General features: G+C 41.4%; 1 long non-coding RNA gene across 1 annotated transcript in view; it reads left to right on the top strand.

Annotated features, from left to right (window-relative positions):
• The window catches only part of LOC119625876 (uncharacterized), a 123895-nt gene that overhangs the window by 14944 nt on the left and 92013 nt on the right, over positions 1-16938 (top strand). The window lies entirely within an intron of this gene.

Here is a 16938-nt window from a genome sequence, read left to right on the forward strand (position 1 = left end):
TTTACTAATTTAATAGCAATCACCATTTATTGGGTCCTTCCTACCTTACTACTGTGCTGAATGACTACTGTGAAATGGTTCATTCAATCCTTACAATACCTGTATCAGGTGGGGACTGTTACTATCCCTATGTCAGAGACAAGAAAACTGAACATTAGAGAGGTTAATTAAGTGGCCGAAAGTCACCCAGTTAGTAAGTAGCAGAGCTGGAATTCAATCCTGGATTGAATCCTGATCTTAAAACTCAACTCTTAACCTTTTTGACTTTTTAACTTCCTAATTTTTTTCTTTATTACTTATCTTTTAAAATTTTTCTCTCTAGACATACAATGCATTCTCACTCTAAAGAAGTCAAACATTAGAGGTGAACATCCTACCTGTTCCCATCCCTAAGGTAACTACTGTGAGTTCGATGCCTATATATGGAAATTCATTTCTATGCTTATATTACCATAAATTTGAAGAGCATGAATCACTATGCAACTGCAGGTTAGCAGCTGTAGTATCCACGTTGACATTACCCAAGAGTGGTCACAAAGCAAGGTTTTGCGATGGTGTTTACAAACCAGTCCTAGATAGCAGCCTGTTCATGCCCACATGTCATCAGAGCCTGATTGCTACCTGACTTCTGGTTCAGTGCTTCTTCATGTCTCCCTCTACCCCTGTAGCCAAGACCTGTCATATTCATTATTATTCAAGGCTTCCAAGTGAAACATAACACTACTACCAAAACATATAGCTTTCCAAGTTGAACTTCTAATATTCCACAATCTGTCTCTCTCTCTCTCTCTCTCTCTGGTCCTTGTATGCTACTTCTTCTTCCTCTGAATTTTATTGAGCTAAATTTAGTGATGCATGTGTTTCTGCCATGGCGAGTATTGATTTGTGCAGCCAGAGCTTCCTTTTGCGTGATCAGCAAAATACGCCAGCCCCAGGTGTGAATGACCTGGCCAAAAAGGGAGAAACAGAAAGATGGTCTACAGTGGCATTTTATCTTTCTTTGTCTCGAGTATTTCCCAAACTTCAGTCATTTATCTATTACCTTCACTATTGTAGCCATGTTTTCATGCCACTGCTACTATTATTTACTATTTTTAAGTCAATTCATGTTTTAACTTAAAATTGCCTTAAAACTTCTCTCAGTGACATAAATGAAAAGCCCCATCACTTGCTATAAGTAGAAGGTAACTGTAAAATAAAAACTATTAATTATTTAAGTGTATTAAATAACATATTTTTCCTAGTTTGGGAAATATTGCTTTAATTGTCTAGTGATTCCACAGTGTTCAATTATTAGTGGAATCTCTGGATTCTGAAGATATCCACCAGACAGATAAGCTTTAAAGAAAGTTGTCAAAAGTGCAGACTTTGCTAGGCTCCCCGAACTAGAGTTTGGTGGAACAGAAAAATTGACCCAACACACTGACAATGCTTGGTGGTCTGTAGATCTAGATGTGCACACATTTAGAACAATAGACTCTTAGAGCTGTGAACACAACGTAATCTAACCTCACCATAGAACTTGACTTTCCACTTTGACCAGGGCCATCTTGTCTGCTCTTTGCTGTACATGTGACTGGCAGAGAGAAGGGACGATGAACATGATTGGCATAACTGCCAGCATCTACATTTGCAGCTTGATTTCACAGGCTGCTCTTTGTTATGGAGGACTCTAATACCCTCACTATCTGCCTGAGTAATTTCTTCTTAACTCCTATTATCTTAACTCCTATTATCACTCCCAGTATAGAAGCTTCAGGATAATCCAGCATCTCACATGGCATTAAGCTGCCATGAGTGTGAGGGAACATTCCTAGAGAAGCGAAAGTGGGGACTGCAGATCCCTTAAGACCTGCCTCATTCTCTTGATCAAAATTAGTCACAGAGCCAGCCAAGATTCAAGGTCAGGGGAAACCTGTCCCAGCTCTCCAAGGGAGGCAAAGAATCTATAGCCCTCCGTCCCACCACTCTTGGGTTCAAACCCCAGCTCCACTACATATTAGGTATTTTGTCTTAGACAAATTGTGTAACTTCAGTTCTCTCATTAGCAAGATGCAAGTAATAATATTTACCCCCATTAGATTGTTGTAAGGATTAAATAAGATAAGCGTGTAAAGTGATTAGCACAGTGCCAGTAAGATAGTAAGCGTTCAGCAAATCCTAACCGTTTCCTTCCCTATCTCAAGAGCAGAATGTCCTCCAATGTTATGAGGCTCCATAACCTCAACCTTGAGAACCATGATCCTGGGATGGAATATTCAAGCATAATAAAACATTATCTGCCAAATGTTAAGCAAAAGGGAAATGCCCTCAGATATCAGTCTTCCAGCCATCCCAGACTCAACCTGTGTCCAAGCCAAAACAGAGGCTGTGGATTGAAAGGTTTATCTTTGAAAGCAAACCTTTAAACATTCTGAAGGCCTGTGTGAAAACAGAACCAAGGAGCCAGGCCATAGTTGTTTTGAATCTGACCTTCCAATGGTCATTTCATTGATCAGTATGTTTATTCCAGTTCTTAAATCTGCTTTGTGTCTTAAATAGAATGAATACCAAAGATACTCTCTCTGCTTGCATTCAAGGCCCAGTAATTTAATTAAACTGGGCTATTTATTAAATATTATACTAGAAATGTTTTCCTGGTAAAGAAATGTGTCCTATGCACTAGTAGTTCTCAACGGAAGATGATGTTTGCACACAAAACCCCTCCCCCTGCAGGGAAATTTGGCAGTGTAAAAGATTTTGGGTTGTCCCAACTCGGGAGAGGGGATGGTACCACCAGCACCTAGTAGGTAGAGGGCAGGAATGCCACAAATCATCTTACAATGCACAGAACAGCCCCCCACAACAGAGAATTCAGTGGCCCAAAATGTCAACAGTGCTGATGTTGAAAAACCCTGGTCCAGGACATCATGGTGATGCAATTTGCTTAAGAACTGACATAAAATTGAGTGAGGACAGGCTAACTTGGAATCCCCTCTAGCCATTTAGTGATTGAAGGACCAAATGGACTTTGTCTATCAGGCAAAATCCTTTATGTGGACTTAGAAGCATGGGGGAAGGGGTGGGAGTTGTATTGTGGGAGGTAGCTGCTTCCAATTAAGCACATACTCCAAAAGTGCTATCTTTTCAACAATTTTAAGGTGGTTTGTTAGATGATGAAATTAGGGGAAAACAGTATGAAAACAAATCCAGGCAACAGGTGAAGATGATAACCAAAGGTGGCACCCTTTTCATGAACTTGCTGCCCCCCAACCCACCTTGATTCTGCTCCCAGGAGTGACCACCCTACTGCATGCTAGAAGCTGAGTGTACTTCTGTAAGCGCCCAAAGAAAATGCCAGAATCCTCCAGCACCTCCAAGATCCTGGCAGGAAACTGGATGGTTATTGGCTATTGAATGAATGAAAAAGCAAAGGAATAGGTTAACCAGTCACTCAGCCAAATGAGCAAGCAAGTAATGTATTAATTTTTGTCATACCAAACCAACACTTCAGTTTTTTAAGGGATACCTAAAGCAAAAGCATAGAATTAAGATTTAAAATTTTGAAAAAGGCTAAGTATGATTTGATAAATATCTTCAAGTAAAATTCTGAAAAAACCCAGCTTTTACTGGGGAAATACCCTGCAGCAATGAGAATAAATATTCTCATTCATACAACAATGTGGATGAATTTCACAGATGTCATGGTGAGCAAACGAAGACAGACACAAAAGAAAACATATTGCATGGGTCCCAGCACTTTGGGAGGCTGAGGTGGACAGATCACAAGGTGGGGAGATTGAGACCATCCTGGCTGACACAGTGAAACCCTGTCTCTACTAAAAATACAAAAACTTAGCCAGGCATGGTGGTGGGCACCTGTAGTCCCAGCTACTTGGGAGGCTGAGGCAGAAGAATGTTGTGAACCCGGGAGGCGGAGCTTGCAGTGAGCCAAGATGGCGCCACTGCACTCCAGCCTGGGCGACAGAGCGAGACTCCGTCACAAAAAAAAAAAAAAGAAAAGAAAAAGAAAGAAAACATACTACATGGCTACATTTATGTAAAGCAGGGTTTCTTGAGGTTGGCACTAGTGGTATTTGGGACCAGGTGATTCTTTGTTGTAAAGGGCTGTGCTGTGCATCATAGGATGTTTACTGGCACGCCTGGCCTCACTAGAGGCTAGTAGCACACACTCTACAGTAGTGACAGCCAACAATGTCTCCAGAGATTGCCAAATGCCCAGGGGCAGGGTGAGATGACCCTGGGTTAAGTACCCCGATACAAAGTAACCTATGGTGTCAGAAGAGTGGATAGTGCCAGGGAGGGGGCTCAAGGGGAATTTCTGGAGTACTAATAATACATTTTTATCTTGGTGCTACCTAATTTTGTGTTTTCACTTAGTTAAAATCTTACTGAACAAAATACTTACATTCTGTGCACTTCTTTGTGTGTATAAAGTTTGTTTGCAAGAAAAAGAGCAGAGCTCTAAGAACAGGGAAAAGAAATTTCAACAGCTGATGGGGCAAAGGGTTTGTGCTGGTAAAAGAATTTGTACACTATTCCAACATTTTCCAATAATACAGGTTTATGTCTCAACACTTGTTGCTGTTTCTGAAGTTTATGCAAGATTTTACAAAATGTAGCTTGGACAAGAAATTTCTCAGCTCATCTTTAGAGAGAAAAGTCACGGAAAAATAAAAATGTGTGATCTACAAAGTTCTGGACCCGCATGTCCTCTGGCCAGCCCCTAAACTTGGCAGCCAGCCCCTAAGGTGGAGTTTCAAACACATTTACAGATTACATTGTTGAGATTATCATGAAAGGGTTCCGTTTGTCAAAGTCCCCTTCCTTGCTGTGGTAACTGTCAGGTTCTTGGGCTGCTATTGTCCCACTGTTCTCACAGTGAGTCATTGCTTCGACTGCACACACACACACACACACACACACACACACACATATCCTTCTTTGAAATGTCTCTCTAGATATACTGGGACCCTTTAAACTTGTCAGGGCCCAAAAATCCTATTGAAATGACCTCTGAGGGCCTCATTGGGTTCTTTCCTTGTACAGGAATTTTGCTTTATCTAATATCTTTTTAAATAAATAGACCAGTGGCTGGAGCTTTGAAACATTTTAGCTCTTTGGGGATTATCTTTGCAAAGTGGTGATTGTAACTTAACCTATCTGACATCTAAGTCATTCTATTTTAACATCTCTGCTAAGGGAAAAGCAAAGACCAAAGACACGGTGCTGAATGGTTTGGAATAGAGTTGGGACATTATTTTTCTGGAATTCCCTAAAGAGAAATTCTCTCAACTTTCCCACCCTTTATTTTATTCATTTGCAAACTTGGTTCTGTAACTTAGTGCCTGACCCAGGGTTTCAAAGAGCTCCAAGATGTACATAAACAGAAATGTGTGAACCAATGTACTTTGAAGGTTAACGGTTTTAATTAGTTGATGAAAAGCCACAGTATAAGTTTTTCTTGCAGAGACAGAAACTAGACCGTACATATTCTGAACCCATTCTATCTAATGTCCCCCAGGTTCTTAGCTATGTTTCTGGAAAACTACCATCAACGTGGCCACAGTGTCTTGCTCTGGGCTTCTAGGAGATGGCATAAAATCTGGTCTTTTTTTTCCTTGAGGCATAAAGCTGTCTCTTTTTGTTAATTTTAATTGTTTTAGGGAAACAGGTGTTTTTTTTGTTACATGGATGAGTTCTTTAGGTGGTAATTTCGGAGATTTTGGTGCACCCGTCACCTGAGGAGTGTACACTGTACCCAATGTATAGGCTTTTATCCCTCACCCCTCTTCCCATCCTTCCCCCTGACTCCCCAAAGTCCATTATGTGGTATCCATACACCACGGAATACTATTCACTTCTTTTTTAACGACAAAAGAGATCCAAATTTATGGAACCAGTGGGAAGTTGGGTGAAAGAACCATGCCCCAGAGTTGTCTATCACAAAGAGAAAATATGATATTTTCTGACTTAACACAAAATTGTGGCCTACGAAGAGCAGAAAGGTGATGGGAAATGTATCCCAAGACTACTTCCTCCTTTGGATCAAAAGATGCATTGCACTAGTGAGATTGCAGTTGTTAGCCTATCTTTTAGCATGGGTTCGCAAACTACTGCCAAGAGGGCCAAATCCATCCATGCTCATTCATTTATGTATTGTCTGTGGATATCTGGTCTTGTACAGAGAAAGTTTGACAACCCTGTGAAATTGTATTTTACCTATAATTTGTATTAATGTTTAGTTGTCAGAATTTTGTCATCTTCATTTTTAGTTTTTACTCTTAAAGAGTAAGGCAGACGGATCACCTGAGGTCAGGAGTTTGAGACCAGCCTGGCCAACATGGTGAAACCCCGTCTCTACTAAAAATACAAAAATTAGCCAGGCATGGTGGCAGGAGCCTGTAGTACCAGCTACTTGGGAGGCCGAGGCAGGAGAATCACTTGAACCCAGAAGGCGGAGGTTGCAGTGAGCCGAGATCGTGTCACTGCACTCCAGTCTGGGCAACAAGAGCGAAACTCCATCTCAAAAATAATAATAGTAATAATAATAAAACCTCCTGAGATATGTCTGCTGCTGATAAAGTTCCTCGTGTAATACACTTGTGGCAGTGTGGAATTTTGTCCCCTCTCACCACTTTCTCTTCCTCTCTCCCTCCCTCCCTCTTTCCCTCTCCCTCTCTTTCTTGTCCCACTTCATTCTCTCTTTTCCAATATCCCACCCCTTTCTACCTACCACTCTACATCCCCAGTAACAAGAAAACTCTTTTTTTTTTTTCCCCCGAAGCAGCGTCTTGCTCTGTCACCCAGGATTGAGTGCAGTGGCATGATCTATCACTGCAATTGCCACCTCCTGGGTTCAAGCGATTTTTCCACCTCAGCCTCCCCAGTAGCTGTGATTATAGGTGTGCAACACCATGCTTGGCTAATTTTTGTATTTTTAACAGAGACAGGGTTTCACCATGTTGGCCAGGCTGGTCTTGAACTGCTGACTTCAAGTGATCTTCCAGCCTCAACCGCCCAAAGTGCTGGGTTTACCGGTGTGAGCCATCGTGCCCAGCCAAGAGAAAGGGTTTTTTGATCAGACAGAAAACCAAAATAAAGACATGGCAACATCATCATACATCAGCATGTTTAAGTAAAAGATGATTCTTACTGGCCTCAGATACATCTGTCTTAGAAGGCTCAGTCTAAAGACTCTGAAACACACAGAGCGGTGTGAATCTGGAATATCTTGGGTGGGCCCGAGAATCTACAATTTCCACAAACCTATTATAGTTGGCACCTGCCCCAGAGGTTAAGCTAGGTCCTCAAACTCTTCTGTTCATGGACCAGCTTCTATTCCCCTCCTTCCTTGTGTGTGATGCCAGCAAGGTTTGTGCTTGGAGGGCAAAACAATTCATTCTTCCTATCAATTGCCTTGAATCTGCTCTGCCCCGGCCCCTTGTTTCTCAAGGAATATAGATCTTTTACAGGGCCCGAAGTACCTTCACAGAGTTAGAACAAGTGGCCTTTCAGAATGCATGGAAATGTAATATCAAGCTTAGATGTGCTTTCTGCTGAGCTATGCAAGGAATGGGAGGCTCAGGCACATGGTTATCATAATGACAAAAATTTTATGGATTAGAACCATGTGTGCAAGGATTTAATACCTGGAGGCAATTAAGACTGTGATAGTTCTAAACAAAAAGCATTAAAATTCTGCAAACCACTCACCCCTTTTTATAAGGGAAAGCTCAGTGCAAACAAGCTATTTCCCCAAGATCTATCATATAATTGAGGGCTCTTTGAACTCTCAATTTATAAAGAAATGGCCTCTACTCTGATACCAAGGTCCTTTTCTAGAATCCATAGGTGGTGCTAGCTCCTTATCTTTCTAACTTGCTAGGCAAAAGACCCTTATCTTACCAATTCCCCAGGAAAGTTAAACAGAACTACCTTTCTGGTACCCCTGCTGATAATTATTTGAACATACTTTTCTTTGAGGACTTATCAAAATTGTGTTATAATTGCATGTTTACAGTCCCTGTCCCCAGCAAGACTGGGAGCTCTTTGAGGACAATCACTTCTACAACTTTGTCACCTCACTTCACACCATGCCTGGTACCCACCCTGGTTGATGTTAAATAGATGCATCAATGAGTTTATTATCAGAAAAAGAAGAAAAGCTGCTTTTTGTTTGGGGGATCAGGGATAGGACCCAGGATGAAGTGGGTAAGCCAGCTAACTGCGAGAATTCTCTTGCAGCCAGGCAGGAAAGATGGAGACCATTCTCCCAGTTGCGGGGTGGGACGGGGTGGTGGAGGATACACAGACGCTTGGAATTTTGCTTGTGTGGCAGTGGCTTTGGGCCAAAGTATTGCACTTTTTGCAAACTCAGCCCCATAAACAGACATTTTCTGGAGCAAAGCTCTCTGCTCTGATCCTTCTCGCCACTCTGGCTACATTTGTCCCAATCACGTCACTCTGTGGGTTGAAAAAAAATGCAAGACCTTGGGGAAGATGAAAGGACATCTTTAGACAAGATGGCTCACATCTCATCCTCCTAAGGGCCATGAGGGGTACATGTATTTCATTGTAGACCCCCTTTCCCCCGTGAGCACCAAAACTCACATCAAGTTATGTTGGTATAGTGCTGGTGATCTTTAAAGGACACTGTATTTTCAAATGAACACATGGGAGAAAATGTTCTCTTCCTTTTGCAGTCTGGTCCTTTTTCCCTAGTCCCATGGCAGTGTGACTGAGCCACAGTCGTTCCCATCTGTTGTGCAGCTGCTGAGTCAAAGAAAGAGACTGGGATATTTTCTCGCATTGGGGCTGCATCAGGCCTGAGTTGCTTATCCATTGCTTTTGGCACTCATTTTTGTAAGCACTCAAACCTATTTTCAAGTAAGCCCCTGAGATTTCTTTTTTCAAAGAATAACATTCTCTACATTCCCATCTTTGTTTGGGCATAAAAATGGGAGCGTTCCCTTTGTCTCTACGCCTAGCGTTTTTGCACAATTTAACAAATGTCTATTGAGCACCTACCACATGGCCAGACACTACACCATGGGATGTAGGAAGTCTGATGCTGAAGAGAACATGATCTTTGCCTTCAGAGAGTTTGTGACCTATCAAAAGGGCCGTAAAAGTGAACAACTCATTATAGTACAATAAAACATGTACATATGATATCAAAGTACCAAAGTGCTACAGAAGATAGAATAATTAATTATATTTAGGAGTGGCAGGGAAGGCTTCTTTCTGAAGGTTAACTCAAGTTGGGATTTTAGGGGATGACTAGGAGTTTATCGAGCAAAGACAATAATGACAACAATATATAATTAGATGTTTTATTATATAATGTAATTTCTATCTGTATTCAATACCACTTACGGAGCATGTATTATGTGACCAGCATTCTGCTGAAAGATTTACAAACATTGTCTTATTTATTTCTCAGAATAATTATTAATAACAAATTTATTTCTAACAGTTGCTATGCAGCAGGCATTGACCTAAGCACTTTATAAATAGACCAAGAAGAAATGAGATGAATCTCTGGACTTTTCTTCACAACCTTGTGGATCACTATTCTGAGAATCACCAAGAGAGAAATATTCAGCATTTTCCCAGTGTTTATATATTTCTACAATGTTTAACTGGTTAGTACAGGGAAGGGGAGAGGGAAAGATGTCAGGTGATGGCAAAAGAAAAATCTTTGTTCCCAGGCCTAACCCTCAATTTACCCCCAAATATATAGATTTTTATTGCTATGACTTAGAAATATTTTTTTATTTAGGAAAAGAGAATTTATGATTAAAATATCACCCAGAAAAGTCAAGTTTTAGAAAAAAAGATGTCCTCTTTTCCACCTTAGTAAAGATCTAGAATAAACTTTCTCATGATCTTTATCCACACTGCCTAGAGTCCCTCTGGGAAGAGTCTGCTACTATCAACCCATATTTATGCCGGCTCTTTGATTCTCATCTGAAACAGAGCTTTGGAACCATCATTATTCTGTAGCTGATCTCCAAGACAATCTATGGAGTTAGTTGTCTTTGGTATATAAGTTGACTTTCACCACTAAATCTAAGAAATCTGTTTGTATTTGTATTGACACAAATTAGGAATACTGATTGGAATAATGAAACAATGAGGAAAATTTTTTACATGGTGACAGTTACTGATTTCCCATATAAAACTACTCTTTCTAGTTTTCTGTCTTCTTAATCCAACTTTAGAGTATAAAAATGAAGTGAAATTAAACTGCCTTTGTGCTACAGAAATAGGACAATTCCATGAGAGACAATAGTTACTCAACTGACTGATGTCCTACATCTGTCCATTGATTTGTCACAACTTGGGAACCATGAAGTTAAAATATTCCACTGTTCAGTGACCAACCCAATCAAAATCCTGCCAACAGGGTGCCCTTCTTAGAAACTCCATGGTACCCTCAGAAAAGCCCTTTAAAATTCAACAAGCTCCTCCCAGATGAGCAAACTCTTCTTCAAACTGAGGGTGCTTTGGTCTTAGTGCCTGCCAACCAGTCTCTTCGGAGAAGCTGCAACCCACAGGATGGAAAGCTCCTAACTCATTTCCCAGAGCTCAGCACTGTGAAATGAAGTCAGAAATTTCCATAGCGCCAATAACCACAAAAATAAGCCTTGCACGGAGAATCCTGGGTCCAGATCACCTATTCAGAGACCAAGTCACTCTTTAGAGTAAGTCAAAGTGTTTTGCTGGCATGGTTGAAAAAGAAATGGCAGTATACAGATATACCCCTGTTCTCTGTTCATCAAAGACTCTTCCCCATGTCTCTACCTAAAGGAGAAAAACAAGGGCAGGAGAAATAGATATTCAAAAGACAGAGCACACATGACTTTAAAAAATCATTCCCTGGCTTTGGTTTCAGCTCCCCATTTTGGTCTTTCATGCATTACCATTTCCTCTCTTTTCTGCCAGATTGTTATGTACATCTAAATCTTAGATTAACAATTCCAAGACATTTGAGTGCCCACAGCTATGGCTTACATGAATCCTTAGATTCATGACTCATAGTTCTGTGGTTCCCCAGGAAGTGCATCACTGAGAGAGAAAGGCTTTGGGAGCTAATGTTCTAAATATTAATTGAGGTTCTTAAATGTGAGCTCTCATTGCAGGCTCCAGACTCCCCCTGGAATGAAATTACATTGAACATTTAACATTTTTCAGAGTTCACCTTCTACTTTAAAGAAGAGGAAGAAAATTGTTTTGGCAATGCAGATGTCTATTAGTATACACATTAAGAATAATAAAACCATGGGATTTTGTTTTTTGTTTTTTTTTTTTTTTTAAAAAAAGGATGCAGAAAACAGCTCCCAGAGAAGTAATTTTTCAATTTCCTTGATTTGTTTAGTGGGAAATTGCTCTTCAATTTATTATAATTTGAAAAGACAATGAATTCTTCATTTGGAATTAAAGTAGAAATGACTGAAATGCATCTTGCTTGTCTCAGAATTTACAACCTGTTTGGATAAAGCATTTTGAGTCATGGATCATGGTTAAAACCCAAGATTTAGAAGGCTGGTAATGCATTCCACATGGTTTCTCCTAAATGATAATTATAGCTCATTCTGAACTACAAATTATATACACTAAAATGTTAATTTAATTTAGGGTAACTGATTTTTTCCCTAAAAGCAGGTGTAATCGGAATTACATTGTCTAAATATTGTCAGTAATGCTAGACATGATGAATTGGTGTAACCAAATTATTTCTGAATTTGACTTTATTTTGCGGATTTTCCTTGCAAATGTTCAGCCTGGTACGCATTCTCTGTGATTTATCCTGAACAGATCAAACATTAATGAAGAAAATCAAAACAAATGCCTCTACCAGGCTCTCCAATATGGCTGTCGGAAATAGACTATCTAGGAGAGAAGAAAAGAGGATAAAAACTGCAAACCAGCTTCCATGTGACTTCTTAGAATTTCAGGATCAGTCAGCATAAAAACAGAAACATTAATGATTATTGAAGTTGAAATTAACTGCAACCTCTGACGGAAAAGTACTTACTTAAGAACTTTCAGTTAGTTTCTATAATGAAATATGGCAATGAATTAGCCATGATAACCTGGAAAAATAGGCTTAACGAGGAAAGCGGCTCATCTTTGGAAGGCGTGTTCTTCACGTATTTATTTCAGTGAATCCTCCTATTCCCACCCCACCAAAAAACACTGCCTCTTCACAAAGCCATCACTGATTACAGGTAAAGGCAAATAGTTTGGAAAATTTTTAATTAGTCAAAATGTTCAAGGTGTCAGGAGGCTTAGAAAGCATTCAAGTTCAGATACACTCAAAAGTTAGTATTCAGAAGGGAGGCAGACTATACCATGAGTCATGGTTAGGGGCTATGACACTGTGGCTCTGTAGCCCAGGGATAGAACCTGGCTTCCCAAACTTACTATGCCCAAGACCTTGAGGAAGTTGTTCGATCAGTGTGAGCCTCAGTTTCTTCATCTGTCAAATGGGTATAATAACACATTATAGGTATGAAAACAAAGAAAGCTTATCATAGAGTTTGGTACCTAGAAATAATTTCTACATCTTTGCTGGCCTTATTGTAGCAAAAACTTAGAATGTACTTTAAAAATGTAGATCTTCGGGCCTCCACCCTGATAGATTCCAATTTATTAAATGTTGATCAGGGTACAGATAGGCATTTTGACAAACATCCAAGGTGGTCTTGGCAAGAAATATGGATGTGGTTCAACTCCCTTGTTTGAAAAATGATAAAAATAAGTCCCAGAGGGTAAAATACCTTTCTCAAGGTCACACAGCTAGTTAGTGAACCACCTCATAGAGACCTCAGATCTCTCATCTCCCATCACAGCAGGCTCTCCACCATAGCTGCTTGTGTTTATTGAGCCTTTAGGATGAATTTCTTTTTTCTTTTTTCTTTTCTTTCCTTTTTTTTTTTTTATTTTTTTTAGGACAGAGTCTTGCCCTGTCGCCCAGGCTGGAGTACAATGGCACTATCTCAGCTTACTACAAGCTCCGCCTCCCGGGTTCAAGCGATTCTCCTGCCTCAGCCTTCCAAGTAGCTGGGACTACAGGTGCCCGCCACCACGCCCGGCTAATTTTTTGTATTTTTAGTAGAGTCAGGGTTTCATCGTGTTAGCCAGGATGGTCTCGATCTCCTGACCTCGTGATCCGCCCGCCTTGGCCTCCCAAAGTGCTGGGATTACAGGCGTGAGCCGCCGCACCCGGCCAGGATGAATTTCTTAACCAGAAGTTCACATTAGAAACATCTGAAGAGCCTTTTCAATGACTCACACTCAACCCCCAGCACAGCTCTGCTGAATCTGAAAATGAGTGGCAGATTTCAGACCTGAACCCAACTGCCCTGGCGTTCCATAGCACCAGGCGGCTGCTCGTGTTGGCATCCCATGCTCTTATCGGGTTGGAGTTCACAATGCATAATTTGACTTGTCTTTGGGTCATTCTTCTCTCCTGACCACACTACTAGATCATGGTACTATACTAGAGATACAAGTTATTAAATGTATAATAAATATATTTTTGGTTTATTTCCCTTCTCTCTCAGTACAGAAATGCATCTTGCCATCCCTCCTCATTTCCCAAGAGCCTTTAATATACAGCTTTGGCTAAGACAGTGGTTCTTAACTGGGGGTGTTTTTGCCACCCAGAACGTTTGGCAACATCCAGAAATATTTTGGGGTTACACAACTGGGAGGCAGTGTTACTGCCATCTAGTGAGTAGAGGCCAGGGATACTGCTACACATCTACAATGCACAGGACAATCCCACAACAAAGAATTATATGGCCCAAAATGTCATTAGTGGCAAGTGGAAGAAGGGCTCAGATTGGGAGATTTGTTTTGGAGGGAGCTGAAAGAGACTTATAGAGGGGAAAAAACTCATGTAGGAATGAATGAGGGAAGAGAAGAGTAGGGCCTAGCATTTGGGAGCGTCAAAGAGGTTCTGAAGAGGAAACGAAGAGTGGAGATTAGGAAGACAGAGATGGTGGGGCAGCCTTGAGGTGTGAGGGAGTCTGAAACTGAGGAAATGGTGCTTTAGGTTAGGAGTTGGATCCTCTTTAATATTCCTCAAGAAACAGAAGTTTAGATGGGAATTACTTACGCTTTAGTATCTTTGAATGTGATATTGCTCTGGGACTGGGCCCATGGAATGCTGGCTGATATTACAGTTACAGAACAGTCCCTAGAATTGGATCCCTTTCCTGAAGATGATGAAAAACATCTTAAAGCGTCAAAACAATTTTCCTTTTTTTAATACTATTTAGGCCTTAGGTCAACATCATGCTTTTCCGTGAGAAGAAGGAAAAAGGAGGTGGGAGAAGCAGAGTCAAAGATCCAGAAAGGCTCTAGAAGCAGGTTTCTGGATTGGTTTTGGTCACCAACCAACCACATTGACCAAGAGCCATTAATTTTCATGGTGACCCCAGGAAACTGAATAACCATATAAACTGTAGGTAAAATTCTTAGGCTGGTAGGGGCAGAACATTCTGGAAATATTGACTGTGGGAAAGGATATCCCATCACAGATTTTTACCATAATGGCACCCAACTACTCATGCCACCCCATGTCCAGGCATTTCTGCAACATGACATCATCACTCTTTTCAACAATAGGCGGCTCCATTGTTCCACCCTCTTGAATCTGGGCTGCCCTTGCCACTTGTTTTGACCAATAGGATGTGGCAGAAGTGATGTTGTACAACTCCTGAACCCTGGGCCTTAAGAGACCTTGCAGCTTCTGCTGTCACCCTCCTAGAACCCTGAGACGTCCCTGCTGTCAAGAAGCCCAGTGTTGCCTATGGGAGGAAGAGAAGGCGTGTGGTGGAAAGCTGAGGAATCAATTACCAGACACATAAATGAAGCCACTGGGCTCTCCAGCCTCAGTCAAACTGTCAAATGACCGTGGCTACATGAATGACCCCAGGCAAGACCAGCAGAAGAACCAGCCAGATTGCCAACCCAGCAAATGAGGAGACAATAATAAATCATTGCTGTTTGGGAGTGGTTGGTTTCTCAGCAATTGGTACCTAAAAAGTTCTCCCAATGTCCCCAGGAACAAATTGGGCAAAAAATAGCTCACACAGGTGGAGAAGGCAGCTGTGTCCTCCCCACCGTTTCTCTTTCTCCTAGGCCCACAGCTCAATCTGGGTCTCAGGTAGTCAAAACTCTAAGGTTAGTAAAATGTCTTTGGCCCATTTTTGGTTCTTGTTAAGCATTCTTCCTTTCCCTCCCAGGAGCTTCTGTCCTCCCCACAGCAACTTCTAAACTTCCAGGGCCACCATGGGGGTAGCTGGTGACCACCAACCTTCTACCAGGCAGGACACCATGTTCCAAGAGGGCCTCCTCTTCTGGCCCACAAAAACTTTTCTGCCTTAAATACCCTGCTCCCACCTCACAGTCACAGGGAAATTGGCTCATATCTGTTGATTTACTAAGGTGTGAATGACTGATAAAATGTTTCAACAGTATTTATTAATGATGATATTGTGAGAATCCTGTGTACTTTAGGCATATACCACTGCTAAGTTTACACTGACCAGGTAATGGGGACACGGAAGGAAAAAGAATCGGAGCCTTGAAGGGATTTGCCTCAGGGCATGGAGCCAAGAAAGACAGGGCTCAAGTCTTTCAGACTCGGAAGAGTGTTTTTCCAGTGTTTAACATCGCCTGATCTATAGGTGTGACCTAGGACACCTAATTTCAGAAACTGTGCCAGGGAAAGGAAGAAGGTCACTGGAGCATGTTTAGTCATTCAGTAAATATTCATGCGCTCACTGTCTGTAGGGCACCGTCTTAGCCAGAGAGCTATATATAAGAATCACTGATGATTTCTGAGCAAGTGAGCTCATGATGATATTCTAGTCCCCTGGAAGATCATTCTTCCAGTAACCTAGGTGAAGGGATTAGAATATCGGGTACACAGTTAGCAGGCTACTTCAGTGCCTGAACAGGCAGGTTAGAAAGTTGAGAAGTTGTTGGCCGGGTGCAGTGGCTCATGCCTGTAATCCCAGCACTTTTGGAGGCCAAGGCAGGTGGATCACGAGGTCAAGAGATGGAGACCATCCTGGCTAATACGGTGAAACCCCGTCGTCTCTACTAAAAGTACAAAAAAAATTAGCCGGATGTAGTGGCAGGTACCTGTAGTCCCAGCTACTCAGGAGGCTGAGGCAGGAGAATGGCGTGAACCCGGGAGGCAGAGCTTGCAGTGAGCCGAGATCGCGCCACTGCACTCTAGCCTGGGTGACAGAGTGACACTCCGTCTCAAAGAAAAAAAAAAAGTTGAGAAGTTGTTTGGGGGCAAAAATTCACAGAATCATAGTTATGTCTTGAGAGATGGGATTTACAACCTGTTCTCCCTGATGACATATAATAATAAGCCTTTGTTATGAACAGAGTCAGGCCAAGCTCTAGAATGAGACAGAAGTGGACTTGGATTCCTATTCCTTCAATAGCTGTATAACTTTGTCCAAAATGTTGTGCTTTCTAAATCTCAATTTCCCCATATGTAAAATGGGGCTCATAACAATACCAGCCTCAGAAGATGGTTGCGAGTATTGAGCATCATCACATAGGCAAAGTGCTAAGTTTGTGCCTGGTTTATAAACATCCAGCAAGTGGTAGTTATTTTCATTGTTGCTCTGCTTGTATATGAATGTTTTCCCCACTTGCAAGCTTTTGCTGTGTGTCCATGTCCTCTTTCCTTTACCTCCATTGATGAGGTGTCATTGGGGTGTGTTTGAATGATTGGTCCGGCATTGCAGGGCCTTTGAGAAAACTCCATAAATATAATCTTGGGTGCTCCCAACTTCCATGCATTTTACCTATTGGTTTGACTGTGATTTTAAGAAGTCTTACTGAGTATCCAGCATTACCCTTGGGTCTGTATGACACATATTTTGATTTAAGCAA

Source organism: Chlorocebus sabaeus, chromosome 22 (assembly GCF_047675955.1).
Source record: "Chlorocebus sabaeus isolate Y175 chromosome 22, mChlSab1.0.hap1, whole genome shotgun sequence".
Taxonomy (NCBI): Eukaryota; Metazoa; Chordata; class Mammalia; order Primates; family Cercopithecidae; genus Chlorocebus; species Chlorocebus sabaeus.